Consider the following 16,063-nt stretch of genomic DNA (forward strand, 5'->3'; position numbering starts at 1 on the left):
GCTTTCCTCTGTGGTAGACCAACTTATTTGGCAGAAAGGTCAGCCAGATAGGAAAGACTCATCTCATTTTTTTAGTTTATCGTGCTCCTGATGTCCCTCAAGGGAAGGAGACCTTTACATTGCCCTTCTCCTGGATCATATTTCTCCATATGAACTAAGAATTGCATTGCTGAAGGAGAACTAGTCCAGCATGCTGTTCCTAACAGAGGCTAGCCAGTGCCTTTGAAACTTCACATGCATGGTATTAAGACAATGCCATTCCTTCTTTTCTCTTTAGACCACTTGCTCTTCCAGTCTTGCTTTGCAAGCAGTGGTGACTCAAGGCTTTGGGGGCCCTGAGATCCACCTCCTCACTGGCCCCACCCCTGCCAGACTCAGTGGCTGGATGAGACTCAGTGCCCCATGAGAGGCAGCTTGGAGTTTGCCTTTGGCAGCCAGAGCAGCAGCTACCTGGCCTCTCTTTCACAGCCTTCCCTTATTTATTGTTTGTTTGTTTATTGCCTCTATATACCATCCTATAATAAATCTAGTTAATATGCTACCACCCTGTATTGAATTTATTTATGTATGGCCTATGGCTGTAATAAAATTGATTGATTGATTGATTGATTGAATTTATTTATATGCTGCCCTACATTAAGTCCAGTTAAATCTTTGTTATGAACCCCACTGCCCATTGAGATCATCAGGAGAGGTCCGTCTGCATTTGCCACCGGCTCATCTGGTGGCTACTCAGGGATAGGCCTTCTCCGTTGCTGCTCCGAGGCTTTGGAATGCACTCCCTAGTGAAATAAGAGCCTCCCCATCTCTGACAATTTTAAAAAAGTCTTTAAAGACACATCTGTTCATCCAGGCTTTTAACTGATACTGTTTTGATTGTTTTTAATGCTGTTTTAGAATATCGTTTTAAAAATTTTAAATTATTGTGTTTTAAATTTCTTGTTTTTGTTTTTAACTAATGTTTTAATGTTGTTTTTATCTTGTTGTAAACTGCCCAGAGACATAAGTTCTGGGCAGTATAAAAATATGTTAAATAAATAAATAAAATTAAACTAAAACCTAAAAATGATATAAAACAGATTGAGATTGTCATAAATAAAATTTTAAAACATCATAAAGCTGTCAACTTGTTGGGCCCTGGATACTTGAAGGACCACCTGCTCCCAAGGATTTCTACCTGCCAAACAAGGTCGTCAGAGGGTTCTTTGTTCCATGTGCTGATTTTGAGAAGCTAGATTGTCCTGAGACAGGGCCTTCTCTGTTGTTGCCCCCCAGCTCTGGAATGCTCTCCCAGTGAATGTCCACTCTGGCATCTGTGGCTGCTTTTAAAAAATAACTAAAGACCTTTTTATTTGCTCAGGCTTTTACTCCTTAGGGGCTGCCAGGTCTCTTAGTTCTCCAGCTTCTGTTTTTTGTTTTATTGTAGTTTGTTGGTGTTCTATATTTTTACTGTTAAACTGATTTTAAAGTGTTAAATGTGATTTTTATGGAGTTTTATTGTATTTTAACTTTTGTAAACCACCTTGGGATGCTTTATGAAAGGTGGTATAAAAACCTAAACAATCAATCAATCAATCAAAGCCTGATGAAACAGGAGTGTTTTCAAAAGTTGTTTAAAAACAACCAGTGATGGAGAGATACTGGTTTCATTTGGGAATGTGTCCCAGAGCCTTGGAGCAAATCTAGAGAATTCCTGGTTTTGGGTCGCCACCAAGCGAGCCAGTGGAAACCACAACCAGACCTCCCCTAATGATCTTAATAGGCAGTGCGGGGTTCATGAAGAAAAAGGCACTCCCTTAAATTACACTGGGCCCAAGCCATTTAGGGCTTTATAGGTAACTAGTATGTTAAAGCCCGTTTTAAATACGGGCTCTAGTTATGGCGCTCCTGGCCCCCCGCCGCCATTCCCCTCTTCGCCGCCCGTCCGGACGCCCTCCCTCCCAGCTGCTTTTTTCCACCCATCCCCCACGTTTAAGGGCCAAATTGGCCCATTCACTCACCCCCGGCCGCAGTGAGCCAAAAAAAGGGGCCTGACGGGGCCAGAGCGCCGCTGCCTCACCTGTACTTCCGCGGCGGCCGCCGCCGCCATCAGAGCCACTCGGCCCGCCGCTGCCTCACCCACACTTCCCGTAGGATGGCGGCCACCACCATCGGGGCCAGTTGCCCCGCCGCGGCCACCGCCACCTCTGGCCAAGGCCGCGGCTCCGCCGCCGCCTCGCCAGCACTCTATTCCCGTTGGCGGCGGCCGCTTCTCTGAGGTCGCCGCTTCTGGGCCCCAACATGGCCACCCGTGTCTGGGAGGCCGTATCTTTTTGGCCCAATCTGGGCATGCGCTCCGCGCATGCCCAGAACAGGCCAAAAAGACACGGACGCACAGGAACACGCCGTAGCCTTTTATTATATAGGATAACCAGCACTTTGTATTTTGTCCAGAAACTAATTTCGCAGCCCGTGTAGTTCTTTTAAAACAGGAGTAATGTGGTGTCTACGGGTGACCCTGGAGACCAACCTGGCTGCCACATTCTGCACCAGTTGCAGTTTCCAAACTACAGACAAAGTCAGCCCAATGTAGAGCTCATTGCAATAGTCAAGCCTGGATGTTACTAGAAAATGCACCACTGTTTTAAGGTAGTTTGTCTCGAGAAATGGACATAGCTGGCATATCAGCTGAATCTGATAAAAAGCATTCCTGGCTACTGCCTCAACCTGAGATATCAGGGAGAGGTTTGGGTCCAGAAGTACTCCCAAGCTACATACCTGATATTTCAGGGGGAGTGTAATGTTTAGCAATAGCAATAGCAATAGCAATAGCACTTACATTTATATACCGCTCTATAGCCGGAGCTCTCTAAGCGGTTTACAATGATTTAGCATATTGCCCCCAACATTCTGGGTACTCATTTTACCGACCTCGGAAGGATGGAAGGCTGAGTCAACCTTGAGCCCCTGGTCAGGATCGAACTTGCAACCTTCTGGTTACAGGGCGGCAGTTTTACCACTGCGCCACCAGGGGACACAGAGAAATAATAAATAAATAAATAAAGTAGTCTCTAGCCCAGCTGAAAGCTAGTTTGAAATGTGTCCACATAATCTGCTTCTTCCAAGACTGACAGGAGTTGAGAAGCCACCACCCTCTCAGTCACCTAGCCCAACCATGGAAGATTGGAGACAGGCCTATAATTGCCTAACTTGGTCGGATCCAATGCAGGTTTCTTCAAAAATGGCCTAATTGCCTCCTGGAGACAAGGAGGCAACCTGCCCTCTCTCAGACAAGCACTGATGATACTAACAATACCTTCTCCATTAATTTCCCTGCTAGATTGTATGAACCATGAAGGGCAAGGGCCAAGAGAATAGGTGGTAAGGTGAACTTCTCCAAGCAGCTTGTCCATGTCCTCTGGAATCACAAACTGAAATGGATCCCACCTAACCATACAAGTCGGATTCAAGTTGAGTCTTTATCCACCTGCCTTGCCACTTCAGCCCCCATATTTCTTCTGTATACCAAGGGGCTAATTTAGAACGGGGTCAGGAGGGGTGCTTAGGAGCAATTGTGTCTACCACCCTAGTTAGTTCATTATTCCAAGTCTGAAGCAGGGTGTTGACAGAATCGCTGGCGGAACCAACTTTAAAAACCCCCAAGGCTTCTTGGAATCCTATTGGATTCTATAACCTTTTTGGGTGGACCATCCTAATAAGTCCTTCACTCCTGCAGAGGTGGGGTGGGAAAGCACCATGATGGAGAGAGGGGGAGAGTGGGACAGAGCTTCTCCTGTTCACCAAACTAACAATAAAGTGCTGAAGAGAAGCCAGGACCAGATCTCAATCTCTTTCTCTGGAGAGGAAAGGAGAGACAAGATAGATGGTCTCAGTTTCTCTTTACTTCTACACAGTTAGGCTAATGAATAGGAGAATCTGGAACCAGATGTGGGTGTGGGTGTCTGTGTCTGCATGTGCATGCATGCATGCATGCATGTGTCAGTGAGATTGAAATGTGGTGCTGGCTTCTCTTCAAGGCCATGTTCTCTTCAATCACCATGTTAACGTGGTGATTCTCTTTATTTAGCAGGGGGAGAGTAACTGGCCCTATCCACCCCCAGCACAGTACTTCCAGTGATTGTTACTGGTGTCTTTCTTATGTTTCTTTTTAGATTGTGAGCCCTTTGGGGACAGGGAGCATTTTATCTATCTTATTTATTTATTATTTCTCTGTGTAAATCGCCCTGAGCCATTTTTGGAAGGGTGGTATCGAAACTGAATGAATGAATGAATGAATGTTGCTAAGCTGGCTAACAGGAGAAGCTGGGACCAGAGGTTTGTATGTGTGTCCACTTTCCTCTCCAGCAGTGTTCTGGAGAGAAATGGAGAGACCCGGAGAGCGATCTCAGCTTCTCTGTCACTCCATTGTTAAACTGGTGAATAGGAGAAGCTGTGCCCAGCTCTCTCCCTCGATGGTGCTGATGGGAATGGGAGACCGTGAGATAGAGCCTAGGCAGTCACTCTGTGACCACCACTGAAGTTGAGCTATCTCCCTCAGGCCCAGCCACTGAGGTTGACCTCTGATCAAGGTATTGCTTTTTTTACTCCTCCTTTAATAGATCCAGAGCAGCTCAGCCAATGGCATCCACAAATGCTTTTGCTTGCACTCTGTTACATCAGGGTAGCTTAGCCAATCACTGTGAAAGGCTTCCTTACCACCACCAATGCCTTACAACATATACAACGGGGATCCAGAAAAAAAGTGCTTGTTAAAAATGTGAAAGCAACATTCAGATAAAATTGTGCCAAGATACTTCTTTCTAAGGTCAACTTTCAAAATGTCATTGCTGACCACATCCTTCCATACGTTTGATGTGCTTTCTTTAAAAATCCTAAATAACATTTGAAGGGTAAATATTAAAAATGCATTACTTTCACTTAAACAATATTTAGAGTAATATAAAGATATGGATTGTTTGATGTGGTTGCTGTCTTTCCCCACATTCATATTGTAATATCATGACCTATTCTTTTTTCTCCCATGTTATTGTAGATAAAAACTGTTGCGTGCCATCTGTGCCTAGCAATGCCCTCCCAAAATGTTGATCTCATGTGCTTTTGTCTTATAATAGATTGTGATGGAGCTTCTACGTGTCTCCCTTCTTTCAAAATACACTTTGTTATGTGAAAGGACGTATTTGCAAATTAGCAGCAGCAGTGTGGCATACTGTCATGGCTCAGACTTCTGAATCAGAAGAGTCAGAACAGGAGGATTCGCCTGCTAGTGAGGGCTCAGAGGCATAGCAACAGGATTTGGCAGGGAAACCAGACTCTGGAGCTGAGGATTCGCAACAGCTGCCAGATATGATTTCTGATGGGGAGGAGCCTGGGATTTCACCTGTCTTGAGAAGGCATCTCAAGAGGCAAGCTCAGTGGCAGTCACACAGGCGCAGAAGATCACAAGAGAGGAAGCCGAAGTGCTGACTCAAGGAAGCCTGATTGGCTTCTGGTTCTCTTGAGCCATATATATTTAGCAGTCTCTCAATTGCTCAGATGCTGTTTGCAACTTTCGCTGGCTGCAGACAGTGTGCTAATTGAATTACAAACTTTTTTCCGAGTTCCAGTTTGCCTTGTTTATGCTTTCCTGCTTTGTTCCATTAATTCCTTGTTCTGGTGTCCTTCGCTCATTTCATTCCTTGCTTTGTGTTTTCTTTTCACTTATTACTCAGTTATTGTTAGAGGCAGGTACCTAGTTCAGTTCAGGGGACTTAATTAATTTACTATTTTCTTTGTGAGCTTTTTATTTTCCTTCTTGCAGTTTTGCTGCTGCTTTCTGTTATCTCACAGGGGGAGTGCTTAAGGGGGTTGTAAATCCTGTAGGGTTAGCTGAGCTAACAGATTTACGACACATACCAAGCAACAAGATGCTACACATACTGGAAGGTAAATTTAAGCTCCGCACCACCATCACCATTTAACAATTTCTTGTGCATGCAGCTATGTGTATGTATATTCAGCCACCAGGATGTGCTCATCATTTGAGTTGCAAGAGGGAGAAGAAGGGATGGCCAGCTTGTTCTTTTCCCTCATTTGTTAGCAATCCCTCACTTGTCAGCATCCAGTCTTCCAAATATGGGGCCACAACACCCTGCCATATCATGATCTTTAAAACCAGGTTTGCAGAGCATTCACTCCACAAACCTGGTTTTAGGGGAGGGGTACTTAGGAAGGCTACCCACCTAGGAACCACCGGGCTCGCAGCCGAGCCCAGTGGTTCACACGATGGGGCGAAATTGGGCTAGCCCGATTTTGCCCCATCGTGTGAATAGCCTACCCAAGTTCAAGAGCTGTGTGCTCCCAATTTTCAATTGTGTGGAATCAAGGTAGGAGGAAAACCTGGGCAGAAATGATGGTGTGGATGCAAAGTAGGAGGAAAACCTGGAAAACCTGTTCCTCCTACCTTGTTTCCACACAATCCCTTCCACCCAGGTTTTCCTCTTACCTTGCTTCCACACAACCAAAAATTGGGAATACACACAGCTCCCAAACCCAGGTAGAACACTATTTTTGATTGTGTGAATGACCTCTTTGTTAATTATTTATCCTGAAATGTCTTTGTGTTTTCAAGGACAAACACTTATGTCTTCTTTTTGCTTTTCCTGCTACGGCAAAATAGAAAGGAGTCAGATGTTTAGAGCATACAGCATGCTTTTCTGATTTTAATGTAAGAGTAATTTAGTTCAAGGTTAAATTCAATAATCATGCTACACACTCTCCAGTGCTTTCGCACTGCCATAAAATGCAAACAATTAATTTACATATTGTACCATACATTAGTGTGGTACTCATTCAGGCAAGAAACACATTTAAAAAAAAGAGAGAGAGAGAGAGAAAATGTGGTCTAGAGATAGTATTAGAAAAGCAGAGAAGAATCTAATGCATGTCCAGAGATGGCTGAATTCTGTAAACATAACAGTAAGATAATTGGCAAATCTAATAAAAACCAGAGTGTTATTTGACACTTTCGGGACAAATCAGATGTATCATGGGAGATGTGTGAGCAAATATGAGAATGGTTAAAACAACAACTGAAAAGCTGCCTTGGAGGCAGCAATGAGGAGTGAAAGAGAAATGGGAGGAGAAGGCTGAAATGTACCTGAACCCTGCAGGCACTGATCTAACAACGCATGTGCAGATCAGATGGGGATGAACATGAACAGCCCTGGTTAAAAAGCAGGAAAGCTGCTAGTTAGTTGTTTGGAGAGCAGTAATGCCCGGGATAGTACTGAGATCCCCTTTTTCCTTCCCAAACATCCAATCAACAGAATTTTAGCTTTTCTTAAAGGGCTATGAGCACACAGTCCCAGCTTCTGGGATAGGTGGAGGAAATCGCACATGAGGCACTCATTTATGAAAGTGATTTTCCATCTTAGTAAGGATATGCATGTGAAAACCCACTTTCCCATGTGTTTGGTCCCTTGATGAATTGAGGTATGACTATTTGTGGAAAGTGGCCCTGGAGCCAAGGATGATATCAGAGGAATGCCAGCCTCATTGTCGGGTGACAGAGATATGTTACAAACCATGGGGAGGAAGTGGGAAACGGGTATCATTTGAAGAAGCAAGAAGCAGGCATCTGCCAGGAGCCAGGATATAAGAGGTACTGGCAGTCAGTCATGGATTCCATTGACAATTCAGAGGAGGAGGGGAAGGAAAGCTGGGTACCATTTTAACCCTCTCCCTGCCATCTAGGTTGAGAAACATGGGTTGAGAAACATTTGCTTCCTACTGAGCCCTGTCATGATCCCCCACTTTGTAATCTCACACTTCATTTTTAAGTGGGACTACAGCTGCCCTTTCTATTCTTGATCAAGATTGTTTTAATGCTAGGGTTGACAATAACGCCCCCCCCTTCAATAATGTCATATTCTAAATGCAAAATAAAACCAACCATACAAACAGTATAATCAATGCAAATGTACAAAGGGCTAATTAGCTTACTCCATCAAAGGGTCTAAATGTGATTCTGAAGATAGATTTAATGACGGTAAACTCATTGGAACAACCATATTTATAACAAATATATGTAACTGGCATGGGGCGGGGGCGGTGATGTCCTTAGGGGAGAAATAATCTTTTCTTGTGCTTCAAGCCAGTCGTATAGTGGTATGTAAGTAAAGTAAAGTGTGTCGTCAAGTCGATTTTGACTCTTGGCGCCCACAGAGCCCTGTGATTTTCTTTGGTAGAATACAGGAGGGGTTTACCATTGCCTTCTCCTATGCAGTATGAGATGATGCCTTCCAGCATCTTTAGTCCACAATAGTGGCATCTATTCTGTGTTCTCTGGGAAATCAATATATTTCTTTATTTCATTTATTTTCTTTTTTCCATTGGCATGATGCTTCATCAAGTAAAGGAAAGAAAATGTGAGCTCATCAAGGGCCCACATCCATTCCACTGTGTGTCTTGTTTATCAGTTTCAGCTCCTGATGCTGTATGGATTGATAGCAGCAGCTGAATTGCTTACACACATTCCCATGTGAAGGGGCAGGTCTTCCTGTCCCCAAATCCTTCAGAAAAAGGATTCTCTATAGTGTCATCAGTACATATTAATGTCAGTTCCCAACATTCAATGACAATGTAGAGTGACCATGGGAAAATACCCAGGATGGGGCTATGCAGAAGAAAAGGGAGGGCTACAGTTAAGAGTGGCCTTGATTCTCAATGGCACACACACGTTGCACCGTTGCTGGGTGGACAAAAGCTGCCTCACTCAGTAACAGGATTCCTGTGATGTGGATGGTGCAGTATGTCTCTCTGTACAGAACACAGAGAGATGAAACTCCTTCAAGAGGTCCTTTGAATTAACAAGCTCTCTCTCCACACATACTATTTAACCCATCATAATCAACGCTGTGATCATTATCTCTAGCTCAGTGACTTCGTGGTTTCCAAGACAACCAGAAGCATACAGTGACACAGACAATAAGTACTGGGCACTCCAAATCTAACAGCCATTTAAAAATGTAGGGGGAAAGGACTGAAGAATCTGCCTACAATTCTTCTTAATTCTCTGCTACAGGTCTAGAAGGCCCTTTAAAAAATTTGGGGTTTTGGACCTATTTTAATAGAAACAACAGGAAAATGAGGATACATATATATGACAATATATACATATATATCTCAATAAGTGTACCACATTTGATACAGTGGCAGCTGCTGGAAGGAGAGTCCTTTGTCATGGAGAAAGCTGGTTAATAAGCAAGAATAGTTAGTTGATGTCTCTTTATGGGAGCTAGTTGTTGGGAGATAGTTTCCTGATAGTTTGAGGCTCTCTCTTGAGTCTTTTGAAGAAGATAGCCATTAGAGCTTGGAGAATGGAACTCTCTCTCCAGCTAGTGAGTTGTCGTGTGTGAAGTACAGCAACTTATTTAAGATATTAAATAATTTAAATTAAGATACTGGGCACACAGAGAGCTGTGAGCTGGCTGAAGGCACCCTGCAGTGCAGAACCTCATACATATGTCTCCCCTACAGCTCTACTGAATAAAGCAAATCTGCAAAGAGACCATAAAACTCCAGTGCTCTCATCCAAAGGATGATTATCTTTCATGTTTGGGAAGTAGGGAGTGCACAACCACACATTATACTATGATGCAGACCTGTGAAGCGATTGCACAATTTGTTATGGAAACAACAAATCAACAACCGTTTGAGATCCCCAACAATGCTGTTAGGCTAACAGAGTTCTCCAGATTTATACGCATATCCTAGTCTGCTTTTCTTCCTACTAGGTATGTCATAAACATTTCCTTCTGTATCTGTTATTGTTTTGTTTTGTAGTTGAAATAAAGAGATGATATGGGAGTCTATTCCAGTGCTAAAAGAGTTAGAAAAACCTGATTTATAGGCCAAAAATTCTAGTTTTCAAAATCTGTGGAGTAAAGTTGCAAGCTAAAACAGGTTAGTAGCCTCATACTCCTCATCACATGTAGCTCCACCTCAAGTCCTGAGGAACATGTTGTTCCAGAAAGGAATGTTTGATGCCTATAAAGTAAAATCTGATGAAGACAAATCTACAAACACTAAAGGTATTCACACAGACAACTTAATCCAGACTAGGGCAACCCAACCTGGGCTAAACTGTGCAAATGAAGCGCTGAAATCAGTTCCAAGCCCAATGCTGCCCCTGTGCCAAAACAGAGCTTTTAACCCAGCATTTAGTTTGCTTCACCTCAGCTGGTGATTGTCTGGGCAACTGGATTAAATGGCTTTCCCCTGGCCCATCAGCATTTCCAGCAGCGAGAGGAGCCACCACACCCATGGCCTTGGGCACCCTAGGATGTGGTGGGGGGAGTACAAGGATCCCCAGAAGTGCCACACCTCCACTTCTTTGGGCGTACAGTGCAGCATGCTCCTGCCTTCCCTGCAGCCTGCCCAACCGCCCCATTGAGGTCATGTGCATGTCCTCACGGATTATTTGCTTCCACTGTATAATACACTTGGTAGATTATTTCCCTGTATGGTAGTGCACTTATAGATTCAGTAAATTTATCTAGTGAATTAATTTGACTAACTGCTTCAAGATATGCTTGAGATCCGTTTCACAGTTTCCTCCTCCAAAATGTTCAGCCAACCCAAGTGCCTTGACTGTGGTGTACTAGTGACAGTTAGATGGCATGTGAAAGGGTGATGCTAGAAAATAGATTCATTGGCTGCATTTGCTTGATGGTCAAAGTGTCTCATTCTCTACTGCAGTTCATATCAGAAAGTCACCCAATTCAGTAAACATTTCACGAATTAATTTGCTATGGCTTGGCAGTCCCATTGAATTCATCTTGCTAAATGTATCCTTAGTGCTGGGTTTGCTTAAGTTATACTTTAATGTTTCAAGTATACAAGATCAGTCTTTTATTACTAAATACACAAATGTTCCCAGAGTCAGTCATTTAACTTTTTCCTATTACAGATGGAATTTGGGTTCCTAAACTCCCCGAGAGCTCTGATATTACTTAAGGTCTGTTTCCTAATTTTTTTTCTTCATAAAGGACCTTTGCTCTTTAGTCACTGTGAAGCGTTATCCTGCTGCTTCCTGTTCTCAGTTATTAGAAAAAATAGTCTTTGAAACTGTGAATTGGGCTTTGGTCATAATTGTCACTTTTGACCCACCCATCAATCAATGCTTGGGAAATTGCAAGGCTCACACAGAGAGATCATTCCTTGCAAAATGAGGGCAGGTAAAAAGTATTTGCAATAGGCAGGATATAAGATGTAAAACATTGCTTAGATCAGTTCTAAAGATGTCTTAAATCTGTAACCCATGAGACAAAATATAATTCACCTTAATTTTTCCCAATCCCATATGATGAAAGAAGAAAGCAACAACAGAAGCTAAATATCTGAGCAGGCTGGTCAGGGTAATGGTGTCTTTGTCTTAAGGAGTTTAACCCTGGCACCACTGATACTGACAGTAAAAACATTATTGACTTGAACTAGTCCAAATCTTATGTGGTGGAGAATAAATTATATTGTATTGATTTATGTTAATTCCAGACAATTAAAAGGAATCTGGCTATGACAGCTGCAGTTTTCTAATCACAAATCATGCAAAGCAATCCTTTGTGCATTTACTCAGAAATAAGACCCAACAGGACTTTCCCCCAAGTATGAGTAACCACAGACTGACATCCTACAGCCAAGTGGACTTAAACCTATTAATTGCGTACAGAACTGCAACCATAGCTGCACACTCAAAAATTTAATTAAGGCAGATTAGTCATGTGAATTCAAGATTTTTAAATGCTACACAGAGGTGCCAAGACCAGGCACCAAGACTGGATTAACCAATAAACTAATTATGCAAATATTTTTCATTCTAGCTTTGTTGTTGTTGATCCCCTCTTCAGCTATTTTGATCTCTGTGAACTTGCTTTTATCCTCAAATACGCACCTTCCTGAGATTGCTTAATGAAGAATAATTAACCCTTTCAACCAACAAGGGCGGACAAAAGACCCATTCATATCTTATAGTTGCAATGTGATCACTGCTTCCGAATGGTTGGATTTCATTCCACACTATATTCATTCCTGTACAGGGATAACATAGAATTAGAGATAATTTTTTGGCAGATCTTCTGGGGACGCATAAGTTTGGGTCAGATGCTGCAGCTGTTTGCTTTCTGTTGTCTGACTACAATATGACTGTGACAAATGTGTCCATGTTTCCATAGCAAGAAAAATCAGAGCTAAATTTGCAGGGGAACAACATAGGAACATAGGAAGCTGCCATAAACAGAGTCAGACCATTGGTCTATTTAGCTCAGTATTGTCTTCACAGACTGGCAGCAGCTTCTCCAAGGTTGCAGGCAGGAATCTCTCTCAGACCTATTTTGGAGATGCCAGGGAGGGAACTTGAAATCCTCTGCTCTTCCCAGAGCGGCTCCATCTCTTGGGCTTATTGAGAGTCCAGGTTTTTATTTGTATCTTTAATTTTGGTAATCCTCCATATATATTGATATAAATATGAAATTTGTTCCATATATACATTCTCTTTTGTCATAACCTTTGGCTTGTACAATACTCAGTTTGATAATGACATGGCACTTGTAAATAACATAGTTGCTGCCCATGCCAGCAGCTCTGGTCTCCATCAGCAGTGCTGACACAGACACTGACTAAAAGGTACCCATGATGTTCCCTTAGCCATAGTTGATATAGCTCTCAGAAATGCTAGCTGTGATAACAATAAAATTTCCTCCACAAACAGCAGTGTAGTTGGAAAAAATTGGTGCCCATCACAATAATTGCAAAATTTTGGAATGTTCCATCCTGCAGCCTCGAACTGGGAGATGGGGTCTTTATCCCACCCCCTCAGCATACAGCTGCAGGGAGTACCTTGACTGGGCTGGGCTAGAGGGGAGGTGGGGCTTGCATGTTGTAGAGAGCATGCAACTTCGGCTATCCTGCAGATGTTGGCCTACAATTCCTATAATCCCTGGCTATTGGCCACTGTAGCTGGGAATTATGGGAACTGTAGTTCAAAAACAACTGGGGGCCAAAGTTGAGCAGGCCTGCCTTAGAAGTTGTCCCTTGCCTCCTCTCTTCAGTTGCTTTTTGTTTGGCTTCCCCTCCCTCCCATCCCTAGGGGCAGAGCAGGCTTTGCTGGTCATCCTTTTGGGGGCCGAGTAGGAATTTTGATTGGCTCCTCAGTTGATTGGCTGGGTTGGGGTGTGTGTGTCTTTTTTCCTACTCCGTTCTGTCTTTCCTAGTCTTAGTTAATCTTAGATCCCAATTGGGCAGGTACAGTGTGGGCTGGGTGGAGATTTTGAAGGGTTTGAGATTGGTGAGCACCCTTGAGCAGTTGGAAAGGGTGGATTGGTCAATTGGTCTTTAGAGGCTTGGCAGCTTGGGGACTTTGATTCACCATGACACCTTCAGGGCTTCACAAATCTTAAAGCCTGTGTGGCTTGGGTTGTGTGAAGCCCTAATAGTTGCCCGCCCCTGACCCTTTTGGGTTGTCGGTGATGGAGATGAAGCAGGTTTGCAGTGCTTCTATCCTTGAGTCAGGGTGTGTTGCCCATTCAAGGCATGGGCAAGGACATCAGTGTCTGAACCTGGCCTTTAGTAGGCCCGCACTGTTGGGGGGTGGAGTTTATTCCACACTCAGTTCGCTAATTTGATTATTTAATAAAGTTGTGGCCCTTTTACCCAAATGGAAATGTGTCCATGGCTTCTTTGCGGCTGGGGTGTGGGGGCAATAGTAAAGGTTGTTCACCTGTATAGCACAGTAAAACTAAGAAACAAGTACCCCGGCAATAAGACGCTGACATAGCATCATCTGTACTTCTCTTTTTAGTTTCTTTTTAATTAGAAAAAGCAGCTGCTGGCAGAATTTAGCCCTCTTCTCCAGCAATGTGATCCCAACAAAATCCCCCCAAACCTGCTATTAGCCCAGGAAGGAAACTCATACTACTTTGACCCTAAACACAGTTTTACTCTCAAAGCTAATAACTTGGAAGAGGTAGTCCCCCGCTGCCATGTCTGACATGCAGGAGGAAGTGTTAAATGTTCCATCATCACACATGGACCCAATCCTCATCACCCCCATCCTGCAGCAACAATTTAAGAGGAAAAATGGAAGCACAAATGATGCGTTTAGAGTTGCATGTTGTTTGACCTATGCCACTAAAATAGCTGGCAAGAAGGACATATACCTGACACAGTCCGTCTACTGTCTCCAACATGCAGACTGGAGCCATGATGAGTCAGGAAACAATCAGGTGTCCCACACAGCCAATAAAAATTCACCTTGCAGTATACATCTGCAGAAGTGTGTCTGTGTGTGTGATAGTCAGAGGCCAATTCTACACTCGACAGCAAACATAACTGTTGGAATTATAGCAGAATTTCTGACACCAAACATGCATAATGTAGATGACAATACCATGAGAAGAGCCTTTAAAAAAATCTCCTTCTCTGGATTTTTTCTGAGATTTTGGAGATTCAGATGATCTGCTCTTATTTCTAAACTAGAGCCAATGCCTTAGGAATTATTAGAGCTGTTCCCCACCCTGAATTGCATACAGCACACTGTGTGTTTACAATAGCAAATAATTATCAAGGTAAAGCCTTGGCGGGGGGGGGGGAGCGCAAATAGATAACACCTTTCCAAAAAAGTAGGAAATTACAATATCTAATATACTGGTATTATTATATATACTAACATCTTAGTATATATAGATACTAATCTCTAAAATAAAATATACAGGGATGTTGTCCACACATTGGATGCTACCCACAATACTTTCCCAGTCCATACGATTAAAAGGAGGGGGTGCCAAGAATGCACCCATAATAACATCTTTTATTCTGACACCATCCTGGCATTTTCCTGTATCACATTTAATATTTGGTCATGTATAGAAGGGCAATTCAGATGAACTCCCCCCATGCAATAAAATATTTGATGGGAAAGTGTCAGGACGTCCAGAAAAGACATCAAGATGGGTGCACTTTCAACACATCTTCCTTTTATTCACATGAGCCAGGAAAGTATCATCTGAACTAGCTCTTTATATGTTTGCTATAGAAAACACTAGTGTATGGACACAATTATAGGCCCATTCACATTATGTTCAACACTCGTACAGGTGTACAATGTACATAGGTACAGGTATAGATCTGTACAGGCATCTGTACACTTGTATAGTATAATGTCTAAATCAGGCTTATGTCTGCTGCATAAAGTGCGGACGGAGGTCTCCTGTGTAACTTGTCCCTCTGCTGAATTGAAAGGACAGGAGACATCAACTTTCAATAGGTTTTTCAGGCCAACAGTGACCATTTAGCTACAATTGCTAAATTGCTGTTCTTCATAAATTTAATGTTTTATTCATCTTGTATTGCCTTTGAAAATTCAGGAGAAGAATCATTATCTGTATTTATAGCCAAGTGCCCACTTGATCTGTGACACTTTTGTATAAAGCTCCCATGAAATCTGGAACATTTTCTCTGGGCACTTTATTCAGTATTAAAGATTAATTTTGAAGGATTATTTCCATGCTGAATTTGATTTTCAGGATTATTGCTTCTCTTTTTAATTTTAGAGTAAACACTTCTAAAAGGGCTGATACCGGCACAAATTGCTTCTTCTGAATCCTTTCTCCCCTGTAATAAACACAATGTACTCTGAAGCTATAATGCCTTTTATCCCCCAAGCACCTTGCATAAGTTCCCTCTGACCTACAGCCCATACTTTGAATAGGACTCCTAGGCGAAATAACACATGTTCATAATGTTTAGGACTAGTTATGTTTCAGGAGCTATGCTCACCATGAGCAGAACATTTTCTATGGACAAAGTTTGTCCATATTTTTGTGAAGACAGGATATTATCCAAATCAACTTCTACCATCCCTGCCTTCAGGAAAAAAGAAATGTACTAGTGTTGCTACCCAGTAAAGTACATTTGGAGGCTTCTGCTTAGACAAAAGATCTGTGAGACTTGAGAGAAACTGTAAGGTGGGGTTCATATCAGACCCTCAGGCAGTATTCAAACATAACATAGAACTGGGACCCCCAGTTTT

The 16,063-nt window shown here is 42.7% G+C and overlaps 1 long non-coding RNA gene across 4 annotated transcripts in view; it reads right to left on the bottom strand.

Annotated features, from left to right (window-relative positions):
* LOC128325833 (uncharacterized) overlaps positions 1-16,063 on the bottom strand; it is a 40,486-nt gene that overhangs the window by 996 nt on the left and 23,427 nt on the right. For 2 of the 4 annotated variants that reach the window (XR_008307662.1, XR_008307661.1), the window contains one exon: positions 11,930-12,066. The exons of the other annotated variants lie outside the window; for them this stretch is intronic. This is a non-coding gene — a long non-coding RNA (uncharacterized LOC128325833). The remainder of the gene's footprint in view (positions 1-11,929; positions 12,067-16,063) is intronic. 4 annotated transcript variants of the gene reach the window in all.

This window comes from Hemicordylus capensis, chromosome 5, assembly GCF_027244095.1.
Source record: "Hemicordylus capensis ecotype Gifberg chromosome 5, rHemCap1.1.pri, whole genome shotgun sequence".
NCBI classification, from domain to species: Eukaryota; Metazoa; Chordata; class Lepidosauria; order Squamata; family Cordylidae; genus Hemicordylus; species Hemicordylus capensis.